Here is a 22,688-nt window from a genome sequence, read left to right as displayed (position 1 = left end):
GAAAAATGACTAAGTACAAAAAAAATTTTTTTCAACTTTTTTCAATTTTACCCCCGTGGGATATATATTCTACCCACACACATTTCGAACTCTCCTGGGATACCCTCACACATATTATTCCCTCATTTAGTGGATATTTTCACAAAAAAAGTGAAATTTTCAAAAATTCAAAATATTGGCTGAAAACGACTAAATATCAAGGACTCATTGGGCGAATCGCTCTGGAACTGAAATCGGAACGCTCACTGACATTTCCCCTATCTGAAAGTCTGATAAACGTCGGAAAAATGACTAAGTCCAAAAAAAATTTTTTTCAACTTTTTTCAATTTTACCCCCGTGGGATATATATTCTACCACATACATTTGGAACTCTCCTGGGGTACCCTCACACATATTATTCCCTCATTTAGTGGATATTTTCACAAAAAAAGTGAAATTTTCAAAAAACCATAAAATTGGCTGAAAACGACTAAATATCAAGGAACCATTGGGCGAATCGCTCTGGAACTGAAATCAGAATGCTCACTGACATTTACCCTATCTGAAAGTCTGATAAACGTCGGAAAAATGACTGAGTACAAAAAACAAATTTTTTCAACTTTTTTCAATTTTACCCCCGTGGTATATATATTCTACCCACACACATTTGGAACTCTCCTGGGGTACCCTCACACATATTATTCCCTCATCTAGTGGATATTTTCACAAAAAAGTGACATTTTCAAAAATCCAAAATATTGGCTGAAAACGACTAAATATCAAGGACTCATTGGGCGAATCGCTCTGGAACTGAAATCGGAACGCTCACTGACATTTGCCCTATCTGAAAGTGTGATAAACGCCGGAAAATTTTTTTCAACTTCTTTCAATTTTACCCCGTGGGATATATATTCTACCCACACACATTTGGAAGTCTCCTGGGGTACCCTCACACATATTATTCCCTCATTTAGTGGATATTTTCACAAAAAAGTGAAATTTTCAAAAATCCAGAAAAGTGGCTGAAAACGACTAAATATCAAGGACTCATTAGGCGAATCGCTCTTGAACTGAAATCGGAACGCTCACTGACATTTGCCCTCTCTGAAAGTCTGATAAACGCCAGAAAAATGACTACGTCCAAAAAAAAAATGTTTCAACTTTTTTCAATTTTACCCCCGTGGGATATATATTCTACCCACACACATTTGGAACTCTCCTGGGGTACCCTCACACATATTATTCCCTCATTTAGTGGATATTTTCACAAAAAAAGTGAAATTTTCAAAAATCCAGAAAATTGGCTGAAAACGACTAAATATCAAGGACTCATTGGGCGAATCGCTCTGGAACTGAAATCGGAACGCTCACTGACATTTGCCCTATCTGAAAGTTTGATAAACGGCAGAAAAATGACTACGTCCAAAAAAAATTTTTTTCAACTTTTTTCAATTTCCCCCCCGTGGTATATATATTCTACCAACACACATTTGGAACTATCCTGGGGTACCTTCACACATATTATTCCCTCATTTAGTGGATATTTTCACAAAAAAGTGACATTTTCAAAAATCCATAAAATTGGCTGAAAACGACTAAATATTAAGGACTCATTGGGCGAATCGCTCTGGAACTGAAATCAGAATACTCACTGGCATTTCCCCTATCTGAAAGTCTGATAAACGTCGGAAAAATAACTGAGTACAAAAAACAAATTTTTCAACTTTTTTCAATTTTACCCCCGTGGTATATATATTCTACCCACACACATTTGGAACTCTCCTGGGGTACCCTCACACATATTATTCCCTCATTTAGTGGATATTTTCACAAAAAAGTGACATTTTCAAAAATCCAAAATATTGGCTGAAAACGACTAAATATCAAGGATTCATTGGGCGAATCGCTCTGGAACTGAAATCGGAACGCTCACTGACATTTGCCCTATCTGAAAGTCTGATAAACGCCAGAAAAATGACTACGTCCAAAAAAAAAATGTTTCAACTTTTTTCAATTTTACCCCCGTGGGATATATATTCTACCCACACACATTTGGAACTCTCCTGGGGTACCCTCACACATATTATTCCCTCATTTAGTGGATATTTTCACAAAAAAAGTGAAATTTTCAAAAATCCATAAAATTAGCTGAAAACGACTAAATATCAAGGACTCATTGGGCGAATCGCTCTGGAACTGAAATCAGAATGCTCACTGGCATTTCCCCTATCTGAAAGTCTGATAAACGTCGGAAAAATGACTAAGTACAAAAAAAATTTTTTTCAACTTTTTTCAATTTTACCCCCGTGGGATATATATTCTACCCACACACATTTCGAACTCTCCTGGGATACCCTCACACATATTATTCCCTCATTTAGTGGATATTTTCACAAAAAAAGTGAAATTTTCAAAAATTCAAAATATTGGCTGAAAACGACTAAATATCAAGGACTCATTGGGCGAATCGCTCTGGAACTGAAATCGGAACGCTCACTGACATTTCCCCTATCTGAAAGTCTGATAAACGTCGGAAAAATGACTAAGTCCAAAAAAAAATTTTTTCAACTTTTTTCAATTTTACCCCCGTGGGATATATATTCTACCACATACATTTGGAACTCTCCTGGGGTACCCTCACACATATTATTCCCTCATTTAGTGGATATTTTCACAAAAAAAGTGAAATTTTCAAAAAACCATAAAATTGGCTGAAAACGACTAAATATCAAGGAACCATTGGGCGAATCGCTCTGGAACTGAAATCAGAATGCTCACTGACATTTACCCTATCTGAAAGTCTGATAAACGTCGGAAAAATGACTGAGTACAAAAAACAAATTTTTTCAACTTTTTTCAATTTTACCCCCGTGGTATATATATTCTACCCACACACATTTGGAACTCTCCTGGGGTACCCTCACACATATTATTCCCTCATCTAGTGGATATTTTCACAAAAAAGTGACATTTTCAAAAATCCAAAATATTGGCTGAAAACGACTAAATATCAAGGACTCATTGGGCGAATCGCTCTGGAACTGAAATCGGAACGCTCACTGACATTTGCCCTATCTGAAAGTGTGATAAACGCCGGAAAATTTTTTTCAACTTCTTTCAATTTTACCCCCGTGGGATATATATTCTACCCACACACATTTGGAAGTCTCCTGGGGTACCCTCACACATATTATTCCCTCATTTAGTGGATATTTTCACAAAAAAGTGAAATTTTCAAAAATCCAGAAAAGTGGCTGAAAACGACTAAATATCAAGGACTCATTAGGCGAATCGCTCTGGAACTGAAATCGGAACGCTCACTGACATTTGCCCTATCTGAAAGTCTGATAAACGCCAGAAAAATGACTACATCCAAAAAAAAAATGTTTCAACTTTTTTCAATTTTACCCCCGTGGGATATATATTCTACCCACACACATTTGGAACTCTCCTGGGGTACCCTCACACATATTATTCCCTCATTTAGTGGATATTTTCACAAAAAAAGTGAAATTTTCAAAAATCCATAAAATTGGCTGAAAACGACTAAATATTAAGGACTCATTGGGCGAATCGCTCTGGAACTGAAATCAGAATACTCACTGGCATTTCCCCTATCTGAAAGTCTGATAAACGTCGGAAAAATGACTAAGTCCAAAAAAAAAAATTTTTTCAACTTTTTTCAATTTTACCCCCGTGGGATATATATTCTACCACATACATTTGGAACTCTCCTGGGGTACCCTCACACATATTATTCCCTCATTTAGTGGATATTTTCACAAAAAAAGTGAAATTTTCAAAAATCCATAAAATTGGCTGAAAACGACTAAATATCAAGGACTCATTGGGCGAATCGCTCTGGAACTGAAATCGGAACGCTCACTGACATTTGCCCTATCTGAAAGTGTGATAAACGGCGGAAAAATTTTTTCAACTTTTTTCAATTTTACCCCCGTGGGATATACATTCTACCACATACATTTGGAACTCTCCTGGGGTACCCTCACACATATTATTCCCTCATTTAGTGGATATTTTCACAAAAAAAGTGAAATTTTCAAAAATCCATAAAATTGGCTGAAAACGACTAAATATCAAGGACTCATTGGGCGAATCGCTCTGGAACTGAAATCGGAACGCTCACTGACATTTGCCCTATCTGAAAGTCTGATAAACGCCAGAAAAATGACTACGTCCAAAAAAAAAATGTTTCAACTTTTTTCAATTTTACCCCCGTGGGATATATATTCTACCACATACATTTGGAACTCTCCTGGGGTACCCTCACACATATTATTCCCTCATTTAGTGGATATTTTCACAAAAAAAGTGAAATTTTCAAAAATCCATAAAATTGGCTGAAAACGACTAAATATCAAGGAACCATTGGGCGAATCGCTCTGGAACTGAAATCAGAATGCTCACTGACATTTGCCCTATCTGAAAGTGTGATAAACGTCTGAAAAATGACTAAGTACAAAAAAAAATGTTTAAACTTTTTTCAATTTTACTCCCGTCGGATATATATTCTACCCACACACATTTGGAACTCTCCTGGGGTACCCTCACACATATTATTCCCTCATTTAGTGGATATTTTCACAAAAAAGTGAAATTTTCAAAAATTCTAAATATTGGCTGAAAACGACTAAATATCAAGGACTCATTGGGCGAATCGCTCTGGAACTGAAATCAGAATGCTCATTGACATTTACCCTATCTGAAAGTCTGACAAACGTCGGAAAAATTACTAAGTACAAAAAAAAAAATTTTTCAACTTTTTTCAATTTTACCCCCGTGGGATATATATTCTACCCACACATATTTGGAACTCTCCTGGGGAACCCTCACACATATTATTCCCTCATTTAGTGGATATTTTCACAAAAAAGTGAAATTTTCAAAAATCCATAAAATTGGCTGAAAACGACTAAATATCAAGGACTCATTGGGCGAATCGCTCTGGAACTGAAATCTGAAAGCTCAATGACATTTCCCCTATCTGAAAGTGTGATAAACGCCGGAAAAATGACTAAGTCAAAAAAAAATTTTTTTTCAACTTTTTTCAATTTTACCCCGTGGGATATATATTCTACCACATACATTTGGAAATCTCCTGGGGTACCCTCAAACATATTATTCCCTCATTTAGTGGATATTTTCACAAAAAAAGTGAAATTTTCAAAAATCCAGAAAATTGTCTGAAAACGACTAAATATCAAGGACTCATTGGGCGAATCGCTCTGGAACTGAAATCGGAACGCTCACTGACATTTCCACTATCTGAAAGTCTAATAAACGTCTGAAAAATGACTAAGTACAAAAAAAAAATTTTTAAACTTTTTTCAATTTTACCCCCGTGGGATATATATTCTACCCACACACATTTGGAACTCTCCTGGGGTACCCTCACACATATTATTCCCTCATTTAGTGGATATTTTCACAAAAAAGTGAATTTTTCAAAAATTCTAAATATTGGCTGAAAACGACTAAATATCAAGGACTCATTGGGCGAATCGCTCTGTAACTGAAATCGGAACGCTCACTGACATTTACCCTATCTGAAAGTGTGATAAACGCCGGAAAAATGACTAAGTCCAAAAAAAAAATTTTTCAACTTTTTTCAATTTTACCCCGTGGGATATATATTATACCACATACATTTGGAACTCTCCTGGGGTACCCTCACACATATTATTCCCTCATTTAGTGGATATTTTCACAAAAAAGTGAAATTTTCAAAAATCCAGAAAATTGGCTGAAAACGACTAAATATCAAGGACTCATTGGGCGAATCGCTCTGGAACTGAAATCGGAACGCTCACTGACATTTGCCCTATCTGAAAGTCTGATAAACGCCAGAAAAATGACTACGTCCAAAAAAAATTTTTTTTCAACTTTTTTCAATTTTGCCCCCGTGGGATAATATATTCTACCCACACACATTTGGAAGTCTCCTGTTGTACCCTCACACATATTATTCCCTCATTTAGTGGATATTTTCACAAAAAGGTGAAATTTTCAAAAATCCATAAAATTGGCTGAAAACGACTAAATATCAAGGACTCATTGGGCGAATCGCTCTGGAACTGAAATCGGAACGCTCACTGTCATTTACCCTATCTGAAAGTCTGATAAACGCCGGAAAAATGACTACGTCCAAAAAAAATTTTTTTTCAACTTTTTTCAATTTTGCCCCCGTGGGATATATATTCTACCCACACACATTTGGAAGTCTCCTTGGGTACCCTCACACATATTATTCCCTCATTTAGTGGATATTTTCACAAAAAAAGTGAAATTTTCAAAAATCCATAAACTTGGCTGAAAACGACTAAATATCAAGGACTCATTGGGCGAATCGCTCTGGAACTGAAATCAGAATGCTCACTGACATTTACCCTATCTGAAAGTCTGATAAACGTCGGAAAAATGACTAAATACAAAAAAAAAATTTTTTCAACTTTTTTCAATTTTACCCCCGTGGGATATATATTCTACCCACACACATTTGGAACTCTCCTGGGGTACCTTCACACATATTATTCCCTCATTTAGTGGATATTTTCACAAAAAAGTGAAATTTTCAAAAATCCAAAATATTGGCTGAAAACGACTAAATATCAAGGACTCATTGGGCGAATCGATCTGGAACTGAAATCGGAACGCTCACTGACATTTCCCTATCTTAAAGTGTGATAAACGCCGGAAAAATGACTAAGTCAAAAAAAAAATTTTTTTCAACTTTTTTCAATTTTACCCCGTGGGATATATATTCTACCACATACATTTGGAAATCTCCTGGGGTACCCTCAAACATATTATTCCCTCATTTAGTGGATATTTTCACAAAAAAAGTGAAATTTTCAAAAATCCAGAAAATTGGCTGAAAACGACTAAATATCAAGGACTCATTGGGCGAATCGCTCTGGAACTGAAATCAGAATGCTCACTGACATTTCCCCTTTCAGAAAGTCTGATAAACATCTGAAAAATGACTAAGTACAAAAAAAAAATGTTTCAACTTTTTTCAATTTTACCCCCGTGGGATATATATTCTATCCACACACATTTGGAACTCTCCTGGGGTACCCTCACACATATTATTCCCTCATTTAGTGGATATTTTCACAAAAAAAGTGAAATTTTCAAAAATCCATAAACTTGGCTGAAAACGACTAAATATCAAGGACTCATTGGGCGAATCGCTCTGGAACTGAAATCAGAATGCTCACTGACATTTACCCTATCTGAAAGTCTGATAAACGTCGGGAAAATGACTAAATCCAAAAAAAAAATTTTTCAACTTTTTTAAATTTTACCCCCGTGGGATATATATTCTACCCACACACATTTGGAACTCTCCTGGGGTACCCTCACACATATTATTCCCTCATTTAGTGGATATTTTCACAAAAAAGTGAAATTTTCAAAAATCCAGAAAATTGGCTGAAAACGACTAAATATGAAGGACTCATTGGGCGAATCGCTCTGGAACTGAAATCTGAATGCTCACTGACATTTCCCCTATCTGAAATTCTGATAAACGTCTGAAAAATGACTAAGTACAAAAAAAAAATTTTTTCAACTTTTTTCAATTTTACCCCCGTGGGATATATATTCTACCCACACACATTTGGAACTCTCCTGGGGTACCCTCACACATATTATTCCCTCATTTAGTGGATATTTTCACAAAAAAGTGAAATTTTCAAAAATCCAAAATATTGGCTGAAAACGACTAAATATCAAGGACTCATTGGGCGAATCGCTCTGGAACTGAAATCGGAACGCTCACTGACATTTGCCCTATCTGAAAGTCTGATAAACGTCGGAAAAATGACTAAGTACAAAAAATAAATTTTTTCAACTCTTTTCAATTTTACCCGCGTGGGATATATATTCTACCCACACACATTTGGAACTCTCCTGGGGTACTGTAAAATAATACTCTTCCTGTATTATTTTTTTCTACTGAGGACTTCTCAAAGTATCAATATCACAATATTCTTATAAAAAAATGTATCTATTTATTCTTGGATTGTCCATTAAATAGAATCAGATTGCAGCAGGTACATACAATAATTAGTTATAAAGTAATTGTCCATTTGTCCATAATTAGCTTAATTGTTGAGATTCACCCATCTTTCCTTGGATCCTGGCTGGTAAATCATGTCTTTGTCCAGCACGTGTCCAGGCCTACATGTCAGATACTTCTCAGCATGAAGATTCTTCTTCTGTATCTTGTGGGATGTGCAGAGCAAGAGATCCCCCCCTTTCTGTACCCTGGGCTTTTATAGCCAGTCGTATGGCACACCTGTTCTACATATGGTAGTGAACCAAAAATACACACACAAATAGCGCATGTCAACTAGACACGATGGCTGAGGCATAGAACTCAGAAAAATGATTATCGATTAACATTCCAAATGAATTTCCATAATTAACCATTTAACATTTCCCCCTTTTTTGAGAATAAAAGGACTTTAACCGAAAAATCTCAAAAGAAGATACATTCATCAATCATTTTTTCTTTCTTTCTTCCTTGGCAATATCATTAAATTTCCATAATAATAATAATAATAATAGTATCAATATCGGATTATTGTTATATAATGATGTGAATTCATGTTATGGTAAGCCGTGACTAATATTCATTTAATATATATAATTATACTTCCCTATATCTAAATTGAAGCAATCGCGGGTTCAATCGTCATCGTTTGATGTCATCGGGTCGTCGTCTCGTCTTCTTCTTGGTTCTTTTATAACACAGTCTTTAGATGAAAACTCCTTTGAAATAAGTGATAGCGTGTAGATATGGTACAGTCCATAATTGTGTTCATTATTGTGCAGTCCATAAACTGTACTCTTTATTAGAAAGATCATGTGTCAATTGATAAGAAAACAAAGTCCATGGATGAAATGCAGCTTTAATATCTGTGCGATGTCACCTGGACTTACGTTGGATCGTCTTTGGAATCTTCCGTGTGTCTGCACTGGTCTCGTGTCACTTTTGGAACAGATGTGACGTCTTTGGTCAGTAAAGCAAGGGTTAACTTGACACTTCCCTGCTTTATATCGCACCATAACCAGTACTCAGTCCTTTATATACAGGACACATATGCCAGGTATTACCTGTTCACTAGCTTTCATTGAAGCGTTGCAGGTGATAGGAAACCACTGGAACGTGATGAAACTTGAACACAACACAGTACATATAGGATCATCGTCCTCTGCCGTCCTGGTGATCAGTGGTGTGAATTGTATTGTATGTAATGGACACAGTCTATGATCACTCAGCATTCACACCTGTTACCTTCTGAGACGTCCGGATATCAGTTGCTTCTTCTTGTAACTTTTGAGAGTCTCTTTGATTTATAAAAATTAAAAGTCTTTATTAAGATAGAATTCATAATTGCGATGTCTTGATTGAAGTCTTCATTCCCTAATCTGATACCAAATCTGGCAATTTTTCCTAACCTATAATATCACAGCGTACCATAGCAATCAATAATATCCATCTAATTATTATCAAAATATTAAAATAAATTATGTTTGGAATAATAACCAATAATAGATAATAATTCATTATTAATCAAGTTCTCCATATGATAGAACATTTTTATGACATAGGTGTAATTACCTTTCCCAACCCATAGGTGTCAGTGTGTTTTGAAACAACAAGTGTTTATATCTTTATTAAACCAATAATACCAAAGAATGTATACTCCTGAACTAAAATGAATAAATCTATGAATGTATGAAGGAATGAATGAATGAATTGTTGTGTTTACTCAGAAAATGTAAACATTGTTTTCCTTAACAATATATATTTAATGAAGCAATACTCTTGTATTAGACATTACTTTATTAAATATTAATGTGTTTTCTCAATTGAAATATTGAACTGAATTAAAATCGAAAATTGAGAATTAAAAATGAAAAATGGAAAAATAAGAAAATAAGTAAGAATAAAATTTTAAAAATTAAAAATAAAATTAAGTGTAAAAATAAGAATAAAAATAAGGCCTTTAAAATTTAATGACACATGCAGAGTAATTATATTTTCCATAAAAAATACCCTTATACCTCCATTATCTGGATGATTTCATATTTGTCATAACCTTGTATCACCAAAAAATTATTAAACTATGCAACTTTGCATGTAATACCCTTCTTAATTCTATCATTGTACCTTATTATTGTTTCTTCTTTATTAAAATGTGTGAAAAATAAGTATTGATCAAAAGTAATTATGTAATCAGGATCAAAAACACATTTTCCCCCTTAATACCAAAAAAATATTATTTTATAAAATTTATGTATATATCAGAACCAAATTAAAAAATAATTATTCTTCTAGAAATATTGTGCATAAATTTCATATCGATGAGTAGCATAGATTTGTCTAAAGAGAGGTGTGTACCTATTTAGGTAACCATTAAAAATAATATCATAGTTATTCAAAAATATTATAATGTGGAAAATTATTCTAAATATAAATTTGCTTTGTAAACCATTTTGATGTGTGGTTGCCCTTATCCACTATTAGTTAAATCAGAAATAATAATTATTAAAGAAATATAGAAGTATATATATAATGTAGATAATACCTAATTATGTATTATAATTTTTCTCAGAATTAAATATATTTTTGTACCTTCACATAAAGAAACATTTTTTTTCCAAACATACAAACGTACGAGGCCTCTGTCACATCAATCACACTTAGCAGCTGCTGATTTACTCATCTGTCACCTTCACTCTGACATTCACAGATCTGTTCAACTCAAACATTCCACATATGAAGTTTTAGATATATATATATATTTAACCCAAAATTGTTGTATCCCAATTTATTAATGCGCATTGTCATATCAATGAAATATCTTAATATTCTTTGAATATTCCCCAAATACATATTATATAATATGAGAGTAAGTCACTGGAATTTCAAACACTTGAAAAAACTCTTGACTTAGATTCTTTTTTCACTGGCTGCCAGGTCTTAAGTTACATCAGCTGAAAATAGAATGAATGGGATCAATACTATTAGCTCAAAGTTCAAAGGCCGCAGCTGTCACACGTCATGCTGTAAAGCTACTTGTTATAAAATAAACACTTCATGCATAGAAAATATTAATTAATTAATGTGACACGTAATAATTAACTAGTTATTATTTTAAAATGTTATACACATAAAATCATGCAATTTTTCCACTTCCTGTGTGAATAAAGAAATAAATCCATTTTAGAGTTGTTTAATCAAATCCTGCTTTGGAATGAAACCTCTAAGGAAATATAAGAAAGTAAAATTAAATATCAAATTCATACAGAAACAGAATTATTTAAATATCTTATACATATATTGGTTGGTTCTAATGTAATTCAAAATATTGCTACTTAAATTTATATATGAAGTTCTAATTTATTAATTAATATATATATATTTTATAAACATATATATAAATACAATTATACACAATCTCTACTTAGTCAAGTGTATATATATATATACATACATGAACTACTAGAAACTATGTAACTACAATTTTACTGCATAAGATTATAAATAAATATTGAGACATTGTATAACATTTTGATACAACATCATATTTACAGTTTTTCCTTAGCCACTCCCTAAACCAAATCTTCTGTCTCTCTCAAATATCTCTAGGAACGCCCTATTTAGGAAAGACATTCTTCTATCCTTCAAAACCTCAGAGAACTGTCTGTCCTTCTGTCCACATTCCATGATGTCACTGTGAGCCGGTCGTCTCACCTGTCTCTGTTCATCAGTTTCGGCCATTTTCCTTTCTAGGGAAAAGTCACAGCTTTGCATTTTTAACTCTTTGTGTGGAGATATGGAGTTTTGAATTATCTGATATGGCTTATAACAGATATGAAATCTCCTGCGTATTTGATAGAGTTCACTATGGGGATGACTCAGTCTAGGAGAGTTTGATATTGGCTTTTGATAAGATTTTACCTTTTCTGGTTTTATAAAATTAACTTGATTTATTTTCTTTGCACGATTCTCATGTTTTCTAACAGAATCCAGCAACTGCACACATTTGAATAGGGATTCTTTTTGTGACGCTATATCTCTAGATACTGGATCTAAGAATTTGAATTTTTGTACAAAAGTTTTTATCATATGTTGTACTTTTCCATTTTTGATGAGAGCTTTGTACAACCGTTCAAATATGGACATGAATGTATATGTACATTCCTTCCTACCAATCCTTAGTTTCTGCAGATCTTCTATGTTGGGAAAATCCTTTGTGACACAATAAATTAAATATCTTAATCTGTCCGAATCATTTTCCCATCCATTAGGAGAGTCATTTTCACAGGGCATTAAATGTAAACGTCTGGAAAATGTCACAGGAATCCATATTTTAAATAATTGATTTCTCTCCTCATTGGATAAATCAAACTTATCAGAGAAGCTCTCAAATATCTCTGAATTTCTACAGGCATGGACTTTGACATCATATTTTGGCATGATTTTGTATAATTTCAGCAAATTTTTCCTCATTTTAATTTGGAGTTGAGCCTGGGTAATTCCTGAATTCTCTGATATTTTTAGTGGCTCTTGTACGTCCGTTCCTCCTAGGTCACTCACGTCTCCTCCCACATCACCTAGTATGTCGGTTTCTCGTATGTCAGTCATGTCTCCTCCCATGTCAGGTTTCTGTATGTCCGTCTCTTGGTCAGACCCAAGGTCACCTTCAGTTACAGACACGTGTCTTACTTCTTGTTCATTTTCCACATTACAGTCAGAATCATTGTCACTATCTGACACTTCTACACTATTTTCCTGCTTAGAACTTTCAAGTACAAAATTATGAAATACTTGTACAAGATGTAGAATATTCCGCAATTTGTGTTTCTCTCTATTTACCAATTTAGAAGTTAACTGTAAATTCTGCAATTCACATTCTTTGTATAAACTGAGCCACAAAACTTCTATGTCATCTCCTATATTAACTTTGAAATTAATATTACTTTGTTTAGCAAAAGAAGAAATTATATCCATATTTTGCTTACCTTAAGATTCCTTAGCTTTTCTTTATCAGCACGTCCTGTCTTCAGTTCGTCTGATTCTGTTCCTTGTTAGTACCTCTGCTTCCCGTTAGTCCTCAGTCTGTAGGCTTCTTTCTGCTTCTCGTGACAAATTAGTGAATTTACTGACACGTGAACAACAGCTGTTCAGCTCGTCAGGACTTCCCCCCCGTGTTCATGGAAGAAATTCACTTACTTAATTTAAAAAACGAAAAAACAGGATTGGCTGGCTCACCATTGTAAAATAATACTCTTCCTGTATTATTTTTTTCTACTGAGGACTTCTCAAAGTATCAATATCACAATATTCTTATAAAAAAATGTATCTATTTATTCTTGGATTGTCCATTAAAAAGAATCAGATTGCAGCAGGTACATACAATAATTAGTTATAAAGTAATTGTCCATTTGTCCATAATTAGCTTAATTGTTGAGATTCACCCATCTTTCCTTGGATCCTGGCTGGTAAATCATGTCTTTGTCCAGCACGTGTCCAGGCCTACATGTCAGATACTTCTCAGCATGAAGATTCTTCTTCTGTATCTTGTGGGATGTGCAGAGCAAGAGAGCCCCCCCTTTCTGTACCATGGGCTTTTATAGCCAGTCGTATGGCACACCTGTTCTACATATGGTTTCCAAATGAATTTCCATAATTAACCATTTAACAGGTACCCTCACAAATATTATTCCCTCATTTAGTAGATATTTTCACAAAAAAAGTGAAATTTTCAAAAATCCATAAAATTGGCTGAAAACGACTAAATATCAAGGACTCATTGGGCGAATCGCTCTGGAACTGAAATCAGAATGCTCACTGACATTTGCACTATCTGAAAGTCTGATAAACGTCGGAAAAATGACTAAGTCCCCAAAAAAATTTTTTAAACTTTTTTCAATTTTACCCCCGTGAGATATATATTCTACCCACAAACATTTGAAACTCTCCTGGGGTACCCTCACACATATTATTCCCTCATTTAGTGGATATTTTCACAAAAAAGTGAAATTTTCAAAAATTCAAAATATTGGCTGAAAACGACTAAATATCAAGGACTCATGGGGCGAATCGCTCTGGAACTGAAATCGGAACGCTCACTGACATTTGCCCTATCTGAAAGTGTGATAAACGCCGGAAAAATGACTAAGTTCAAAAAAAAAAATGTTTTCAACTTTTTTCAATTTTACCCCCGTGGGATATACATTCTACCCACACACATTTGAAACTCTCCTGGGGTACCCTCACACATTTCCCTCATTTAGTGGATATTTTCACAAAAAAAGTGAAATTTTCAAAAATTCATAAAATTGGCTGAAAACGACTAAATATCAAGGACTCATTGGGCGAATCGCTCTGGAACTGAAATCAGAATGCTCACTGACATTTACCCTATCTGAAAGTCTGATAAACGTCGGAAAAATGACTACGTCCCAAAAAAATTTTATTTCAACTTTTTTCAATTTTGCCCCCGTGGAATATATATTCTACCCACACACATTTGGAACTCTCCTGGGGTACCCTCACACATATTATTCCCTCATTTAGTGGATATTTTCACAAAAAATTGAAATTTTCAAAAATCCATAAAATTGGCTGAAAACGACTGAATATCAAGGACTCATTGGGCGAATCGCTCTGGAGCTGAAATCAGAATGCTCACTGACATTTCCCCTATCTGAAAGTCTGATAAACGTCTGAAAAATGACTAAGTACAAAAAAAAATGTTTCAACTTTTTTCAATTTTACCCCCGTGGGATATATATTCTACCCACACACATTTGGAACTCTCCTGGGGTACCCTCACACATATTATTCCCTCATTTAGTGGATATTTTCACAAAAAAGTGAAATTTTCAAAAATCCAAAATATTGGCTGAAAACGACTAAATATAAAGGACTCATTGGGCGAATCGCTCTGCAACTGAAATCAGAATGCTCACTGACATTTCTCCTATCTGAAAGTCTGATAAACGTCTGAAAAATGACTAAGTACAAAAATAAAATGTTTCAACTTTTTTCAATTTTACCCCCGTGGGATATATATTCTTCCCACACACATTTGGAACTCTCCTGTGGTACCATCACATATATTATTCCCTCATTTAGTGGATATTTTCACAAAAAAGTGAAATTTTCAAAAATTTAAAATATTGGCTGAAAACGACTAAATATCAAGGACTCATTGGGCGAATCGCTCTAGAACTGAAATCTGAACGCTCACTGATATTTCCCCTATCTGAAAGTCTGATAAACGCTGGACAAATTACTAGGTCCAAAAAAAATTTTTTTTCAACTTTTTTCAATTTTACCCCCGTGGGATATATATTCTACCCACACACATTTGGAAGTCTCCTGGGGTACCCTCACACATATTATTCCCTCATTTAGTGGATATTTTCACAAAAAAGTGAAATTTTCAAAAATCCAAAATATTGGCTGAAAACGACTAAATATCAAGGACTCATTGGGCGAATCGCTTTGAAACTGAAATCGGAACGCTCACTGACATTTGCCCTATCTGAACGTCTGATGAACGCCGGAAAAATGACTAAGTCCCAAAAAAAAATGTTTTCAACTTTTTTCAATTTTACCCCCGTGAGATATATATTCTACCCACACACATTTGGAACTCTCCTGGGGTACACTTACACATATTATTCCCTCATTTAGTGGATATTTTCACAAAAAGGTGAAATTTTCAAAAATCCAAAATATTGGCTGAAAACGACTAAATATCAAGGACTCATTGGGCGAATCGCTCTGGAACTGAAATCTGAACGCTCACTGACATTTCCCCTATCTGAAAGTCTGATAAACGTCTGAAAAATGACTAGGTCCAAAAAAATTTTTTTTTCAACTTTTTTCAATTTTACCCCCGTGGGATATATATTCTACCCACACACATTTGGAAGTCTCCTGGGGTACCCTCACACATATTATTCCCTCATTTAGTGGATATTTTCACAAAAAAGTGAAATTTTCAAAAATTCAAAATATTGGCTGAAAACGACTAAATATCAAGGACTCATTGGGCGAATCGCTCTGGAACTGAAATCTGAACGCTCACTGACATTTCCATTATCTGAAAGTCTGATAAACGCTGGAAAAATGAATAGTCCAAAAAAAATTTTTTTTCAACTTTTTTCAATTTTACCCCCGTGGGATATATATTCTACCCACACACCTTTGGAAGTCTCCTGGGGTACCCTCACACATATTATTCCCTCATTTAGTGGATATTTTCACAAAAAGGTGAAATTTTCAAAAATCCAAAATATTTGCTGAAAACGACAAAATATCAAGGACTCATTGGGCGAATCGCTCTGGAACTGAAATCAGAATGCTCACTGACATTTCCCCTATCTGAAAGTCTGATAAACGTCTGAAAAATGACTAAGTACAAAAAAAAAATGTTTCAACTTTTTTCAATTTTACCCCCGTGGGATATATATTCTACCCACACACATTTGGAACTCTCCTGGGGTACCCTCAAACATATTATTCCCTCATTTAGTGGATATTTTCACAAAAAAGTGAAATTTTCAAAAATCCATAAAATTGGCTGAAAACGACTAAATATCAAGGACTCATTGGGCGAATCGCTCTGGAACTGAAATCTGAACGCTCACTGACATTTCCCCTATCTGAAAGTCTGATAAACGCTGGAAAAATGACTAGGTCCAAAAAAAATTTTTTTTCAATTTTGCCCCCGTGGGATATATATTCTACCCACACACATTTGGAACTCTCCTGGGGTACCCTCACACATATTATTCCCTCATTTAGTGGATATTTTCACAAAAAGGTGAAATTTTCAAAAATCCAAAATATTGGCTGAAAACGACTAAATATCAAGGACTCATTGGGCGAATCGCTCTGCAACTGAAATCAGAATGCTCACTGACATTTCCCCTATCTGAAAGTCTGATAAACGTCTGAAAAATTACTAAGTACAAAAATAAAATGTTTCAACTTTTTTCAATTTTACCCCCGTGGGATATATATTCTACCCACACACATTTGGAACTCTCCTGGGGTACCATCACACATATTATTCCCTCATTTAGTGGATATTTTCACAAAAAAGTGAAATTTTCAAAAATTCTAAATATTGGCTGAAAATGACTAAATATCAAGGACTCATTGGGCGAATCGCTCTGGAACTGAAATCTGAACGCTCACTGACATTTCCCCTATCTGAAAGTGTGATAAATGCAGGAAAAATGAATAGTACTAAAAAAAATTTTTTTTTCAACTTTTTTCAATTTTACCCCCGTGGGATATATATTCTACCCACACACATTTGGAAGTCTCCTGGGGTACCCTCACACATATTATTCCCTCATTTAGTGGATATTTTCACAAAAAAGTGAAATTTTCAAAAATTCAAAATATTGGCTGAAAACGACTAAATATCAAGGACTCATTGGGCGAATCGCTCTATAACTGAAATCTGAACGCTCACTGACATTTCCCCTATCTGAAAGTCTGATAAACGTCTGAAAAATGACTAAGTACAAAAAAAAAATGTTTCAACTTTTTTCAATTTTACCCCCGTGGGATATATATTCTACCCACACACATTTGGAACTCTCCTGGGGTACCATCACACATATTATTCCCTCATTTAGTGGATATTTTCACACAAAAGTGAAATTTTCAAAAATCCATAAAATTGGCTGAAAACGACTAAATATCAAGGACTCATTGGGCGAATCGCTCTGGAACTGAAATCTGAACGCTCACTGACATTTCCCCTATCTGAAAGTCTGATAAACGCTGGAAAAATGACTAGGTCCAAAAAAATTTTTTTTTCAACTTTTTTCAATTTTACCCCCGTGGGATATATATTCTACCCACACACATTTGGAAGTCTCCTGGGGTACCCTCACACATATTATTCCCTCATTTAGTGGATATTTTCACAAAAAAGTGAAATTTTCAAAAATTCAAAATATTGGCTGAAAACGACTAAATATCAAGGACTCATTGGGCGAATCGCTCTGGAACTGAAATCTGAACGCTCACTGACATTTTCCCTATCTGAAAGTCTAATAAACGCTGGAAAAATGATTAGTCCAAAAAAAATTTTTTTTCAACTTTTTTCAATTTTACCCCCATGGGATATATATTCTACCCACACACCTTTGGAAGTCTCCTGGGGTACCCTCACACATATTATTCCCTCATTTAGTGGATATTTTCACAAAAAGGTGAAATTTTCAAAAATCCAAAATATTGGCTGAAAACGACTAAATATCAAGGACTCATTGCGCGAATCGCTCTGGAACTGAAATCAGAATGCTCACTGACATTTCCCCTATCTGAAAGTCTGATAAACGTCTGAAAAATGACTAAGTACAAAAAAAAAATGCTTCAACTTTTTTCAATTTTACCCCCGTGGGATATATATTCTACCCACACACATTTGGAACTCTCCTGGGGTACCCTCACACATATTATTCCCTCATTTAGTGGATATTTTCACAAAAAAGTGAAATTTTCAAAAATTCAAAATATTGGCTGAAAACGACTAAATATCAAGGACTCATTGGGCGAATCGCTCTGGAACTGAAATCTGAACGCTCACTGACATTTCCCCTATCTGAAAGTCTGATAAACGCTGGAAAAATGATTAGTCCAAAAAAAATTTTTTTTCAACTTTTTTCAATTTTACCCCCATGGGATATATATTCTACTCACACACCTTTGGAAGTCTCCTGGGGTACCCTCACACATATTATTCCCTCATTTAGTGGATATTTTCACAAAAAGGTGAAATTTTCAAAAATCCAAAATATTGGCTGAAAACGACTAAATATCAAGGACTCATTGGGCGAATCGCTCTGGAACGGAAATCAGAATGCTCACTGACATTTCCCCTATCTGAAAGTCTGATAAACGCTGGAAAAATGAATAGTCCAAAAAAAATTTTTTTTCAACTTTTTTCAATTTTACCCCCGTGGGATATATATTCTACCCACACACCTTTGGAAGTCTCCTGGGGTACCCTCACACATATTATTCCCTCATTTAGTGGATATTTTCACAAAAAGGTGAAATTTTCAAAAATTCAAAATATTGGCTGAAATCGACTAAATATCAAGGACTCATTGGGCGAATCGCTCTGGAACTGAAATCAGAATGCTCACTGACATTTCCCCTATCTGAAAGTCTGATAAACGTCTGAAAAATGACTAAGTACAAAAAAAAAATGTTTCAACTTTTTTCAATTTTACCCCCGTGGGATATATATTCTACCCACACACATTTGGAAGTCTCCTGGGGTACCCTCACACATATTATTCCCTCATTTAGTGGATATTTTCACAAAAAAATTAAATTTTCAAAAATCCAGAAAATTGGCTGAAAACGACTAAATATCAAGGACTCATTGGGCGAATCGCTCTGGAACTGAAATCATTATGCTCACTGACATTTCCCCTATCTGAAAGTCTGATAAACGTCTGAAAAATGACTAAGTACAAAAAAAAAATGTTTCAACTTTTTTCAATTTTACCCCCGTGGGATATATATTCTACCCACACACATTTGGAACTCTCCTGGGGTACCCTCAAACATATTATTCCCTCATTTAGTGGATATTTTCACAAAAAAGTGAAATTTTCAAAAATCCATAAAATTGGCTGAAAACGACTAAATATCAAGGACTCATTGGGCGAATCGCTCTGGAACTGAAATCTGAACGCTCACTGACATTTCCCCTATCTGAAAGTCTGATAAACGCTGGAAAAATGACTAGGTCCAAAAAAAATTTTTTTTCAACTTTTTTCAATTTTACCCCCGTGGGATATATATTCTACCCACACACATTTGGAAGTCTCCTGGGGTACCCTCACACATATTATTCCCTCATTTAGTGGATATTTTCACAAAAAAGTGAAATTTTCAAAAATTCAAAATATTGGCTGAAAACGACTAAATATCAAGGACTCATTGGGCGAATCGCTCTGGAACTGAAATCTGAACGCTCACTGACATTTCCCCTATCTGAAAGTCTGATAAACGCTGGAAAAATGATTAGTCCAAAAAAAATTTTTTTTCAACTTTTTTCAATTTTACCCCCATGGGATATATATTCTACCCATACACCTTTGGAAGTCTCCTGGGGTACCCTCACACATATTATTCCCTCATTTAGTGGATATTTTCACAAAAAGGTGAAATTTTCAAAAATCCAAAATATTGGCTGAAAACGACTAAATATCAAGGACTCATTGGGCGAATCGCTCTGGAACTGAAATCAGAATGCTCACTGACATTTCCCCTATCTGAAAGTCTGATAAACGTCTGAAAAATGACTAAGTACAAAAAAAATGTTTAAACTTTTTTCAATTTTACCCCCGTGGGATATATATTCTACCCACACACATTTGGAACTCTCCTGGGGTACCCTCACACATATTATTCCCTCATTTAGTGGATATTTTCACAAAAAAGTGAAATTTTCCAAAATCCAAAATATTGGCTGAAAACGACTAAATATCAAGGACTCATTGGGCGAATCGCTCTGGAACTGAAATCGGAATGCTCACTGACTTTTGCCCTATCTGAAAGTCTGATAAACGCTGGAAAAATGAATAGTCCAAAAAAAATTTTTTTTCAACTTTTTTCAATTTTACCCCCGTGGGATGCATATTCTACCCACACACATTTGGAAGCCTCCTGGGGTACCCTCACACATATTATTCCCTCATTTAGTGGATATTTTCACAAAAAGGTGAAATTTTCAAAAATCCAAAATATTGGCTGAAAATGACTAAATATCAAGGACTCATTGGGCGAATTGCTCTGGAACTGAAATCAGAATGCTCACTGACATTTCCCCTATCTGAAAGTCTGATAAACGTCTGAAAAATGACTAAGTACAAAAAAAAAATGTTTCAACTTTTTTCAATTTTACCCCCGTGGGATATATATTCTACCCACACACATTTGGAACTCTCATGGGGTACCCTCACACATATTATTCCCTCATTTAGTGGATATTTTCACAAAAAAGTGAAATTTTCAAAAATCCAAAATATTGGCTGAAAACGACTAAATATCAAGGACTCATTGGGCGAATCGCTCTGGAACTGAAATCGGAATGCTCACTGACATTTGCCCTATCTGAAAGTCTGATAAACGCTGGAAAAATGACTAAGTCCCCCCAAAAATTTTTTTCAACTTTTTTCAATTTTACCCCCGTGGGATATATATTCTACCCACACACATTTGAAACTCTCCTGGGGTACCCTCACACATATTATTCCCTCATTTAGTGGATATTTTCACAAAAAAGTAAAATTTTCAAAAATCAAGGAAATTGCCTGAAAACGACTAAATATCAAGGACTCATTGAGCGAATCGCTCTGTAACTGCAATCAGAACGCTCACTGACATTTCCCCTATCTGAAAGTCTGATAAACGCCGTAAAAATGACTAAGTCCAAAAAAAAAATTTTTTCACCTTTTTTCAATTTTACCCTCGTTGGATATATATTCTACCAACACACATTTGGAACTCTCCTTGGGTACCCTCAAACATATTATTCCCTCATTTAGTGGATATTTTCACAAAAAAGTGAAATTTTCAAAAATCCAGAAAATTGGCTGAAAATGACTAAATATCAAGGACTGGTCTGGAACTGAAATCGGAACGCTCAATGACATTTCCCCTATCTGAAAGTCTGATAAACGGCGGAAAAATTACTAAGTCCAAAAAAAAATTGTTTTCAACTTTTTTCAATTTTACCCTCGTAGGATATATATTCTTCCCACACACATTTGGAACTCTCCTGGGGTACCCTCACACATATTATTTCCTCATTTAGTGGATATTTTCACAAAAAAGTGAAATTTTAAAAAATACAGAAAATTGGCTGAAAACGACTAAATATCAAGGACTCATTGGGCGAATCGCTCTGGAACTGAAATCGGAACGCTCACTGACATTTGTCCTATCTGAAAGTCTGATAAACGCCGGAAAAATGACTAAATCCCCCCAAAAAATGTTTTCAACTTTTTTCAATTTTACCCCCGTGGGATATATATTCTACCCACACACATTTGAAACTCTCCTGGGGCACCCTCACACATATTATTCCCTCATTTAGTGGATTTTTTCACAAAAAAGTGAAATTTTCAAAAATCCAGGAAATTGGCTGAAGACGGAATATCAAGGACTCATTGGGCGAATCGCTCTGGAACTGAAATCGGAATGCACACTGACATTTCCCCTATCTGAAAGTCTGATAAATGTAAGAAAAATGACTAAGTCCAAAAAAAAAATTTTTTCAACTTTTTTCAATTTTACCCCCGTGGGATATATAGTCTATCCACACACATTTGTAACTCTCCTGGGGTACGCTCACATATATTATTCCCTCATTTAGTGGATATTTTCACAAAAAAGTGAAATTTTCAAAAATCCAGAAAATTGGCTGAAAACGACTAAATATCAAGGACTCATTGGTCGAATCGCTCTGGAACTGAAACCGGAACGCTCACTGACATTTCCCCTATCTGAAAGTCTGATAAACGGCGGAAAAATTACTAAGTCCAAAAAAAAATAATTTTTCAACTATTTTCAATTTAACCCCCGTGGGATATATATTCTACCCACATACGT

This window comes from Phyllobates terribilis, unplaced genomic scaffold, assembly GCF_046119375.1.
Source record: "Phyllobates terribilis strain yellow unplaced genomic scaffold, ASM4611937v1 Scaffold_4__5_contigs__length_816908805, whole genome shotgun sequence".
NCBI classification, from domain to species: domain Eukaryota; kingdom Metazoa; phylum Chordata; class Amphibia; order Anura; family Dendrobatidae; genus Phyllobates; species Phyllobates terribilis.
Note: the sequence above shows the minus strand (reverse complement) of the source record.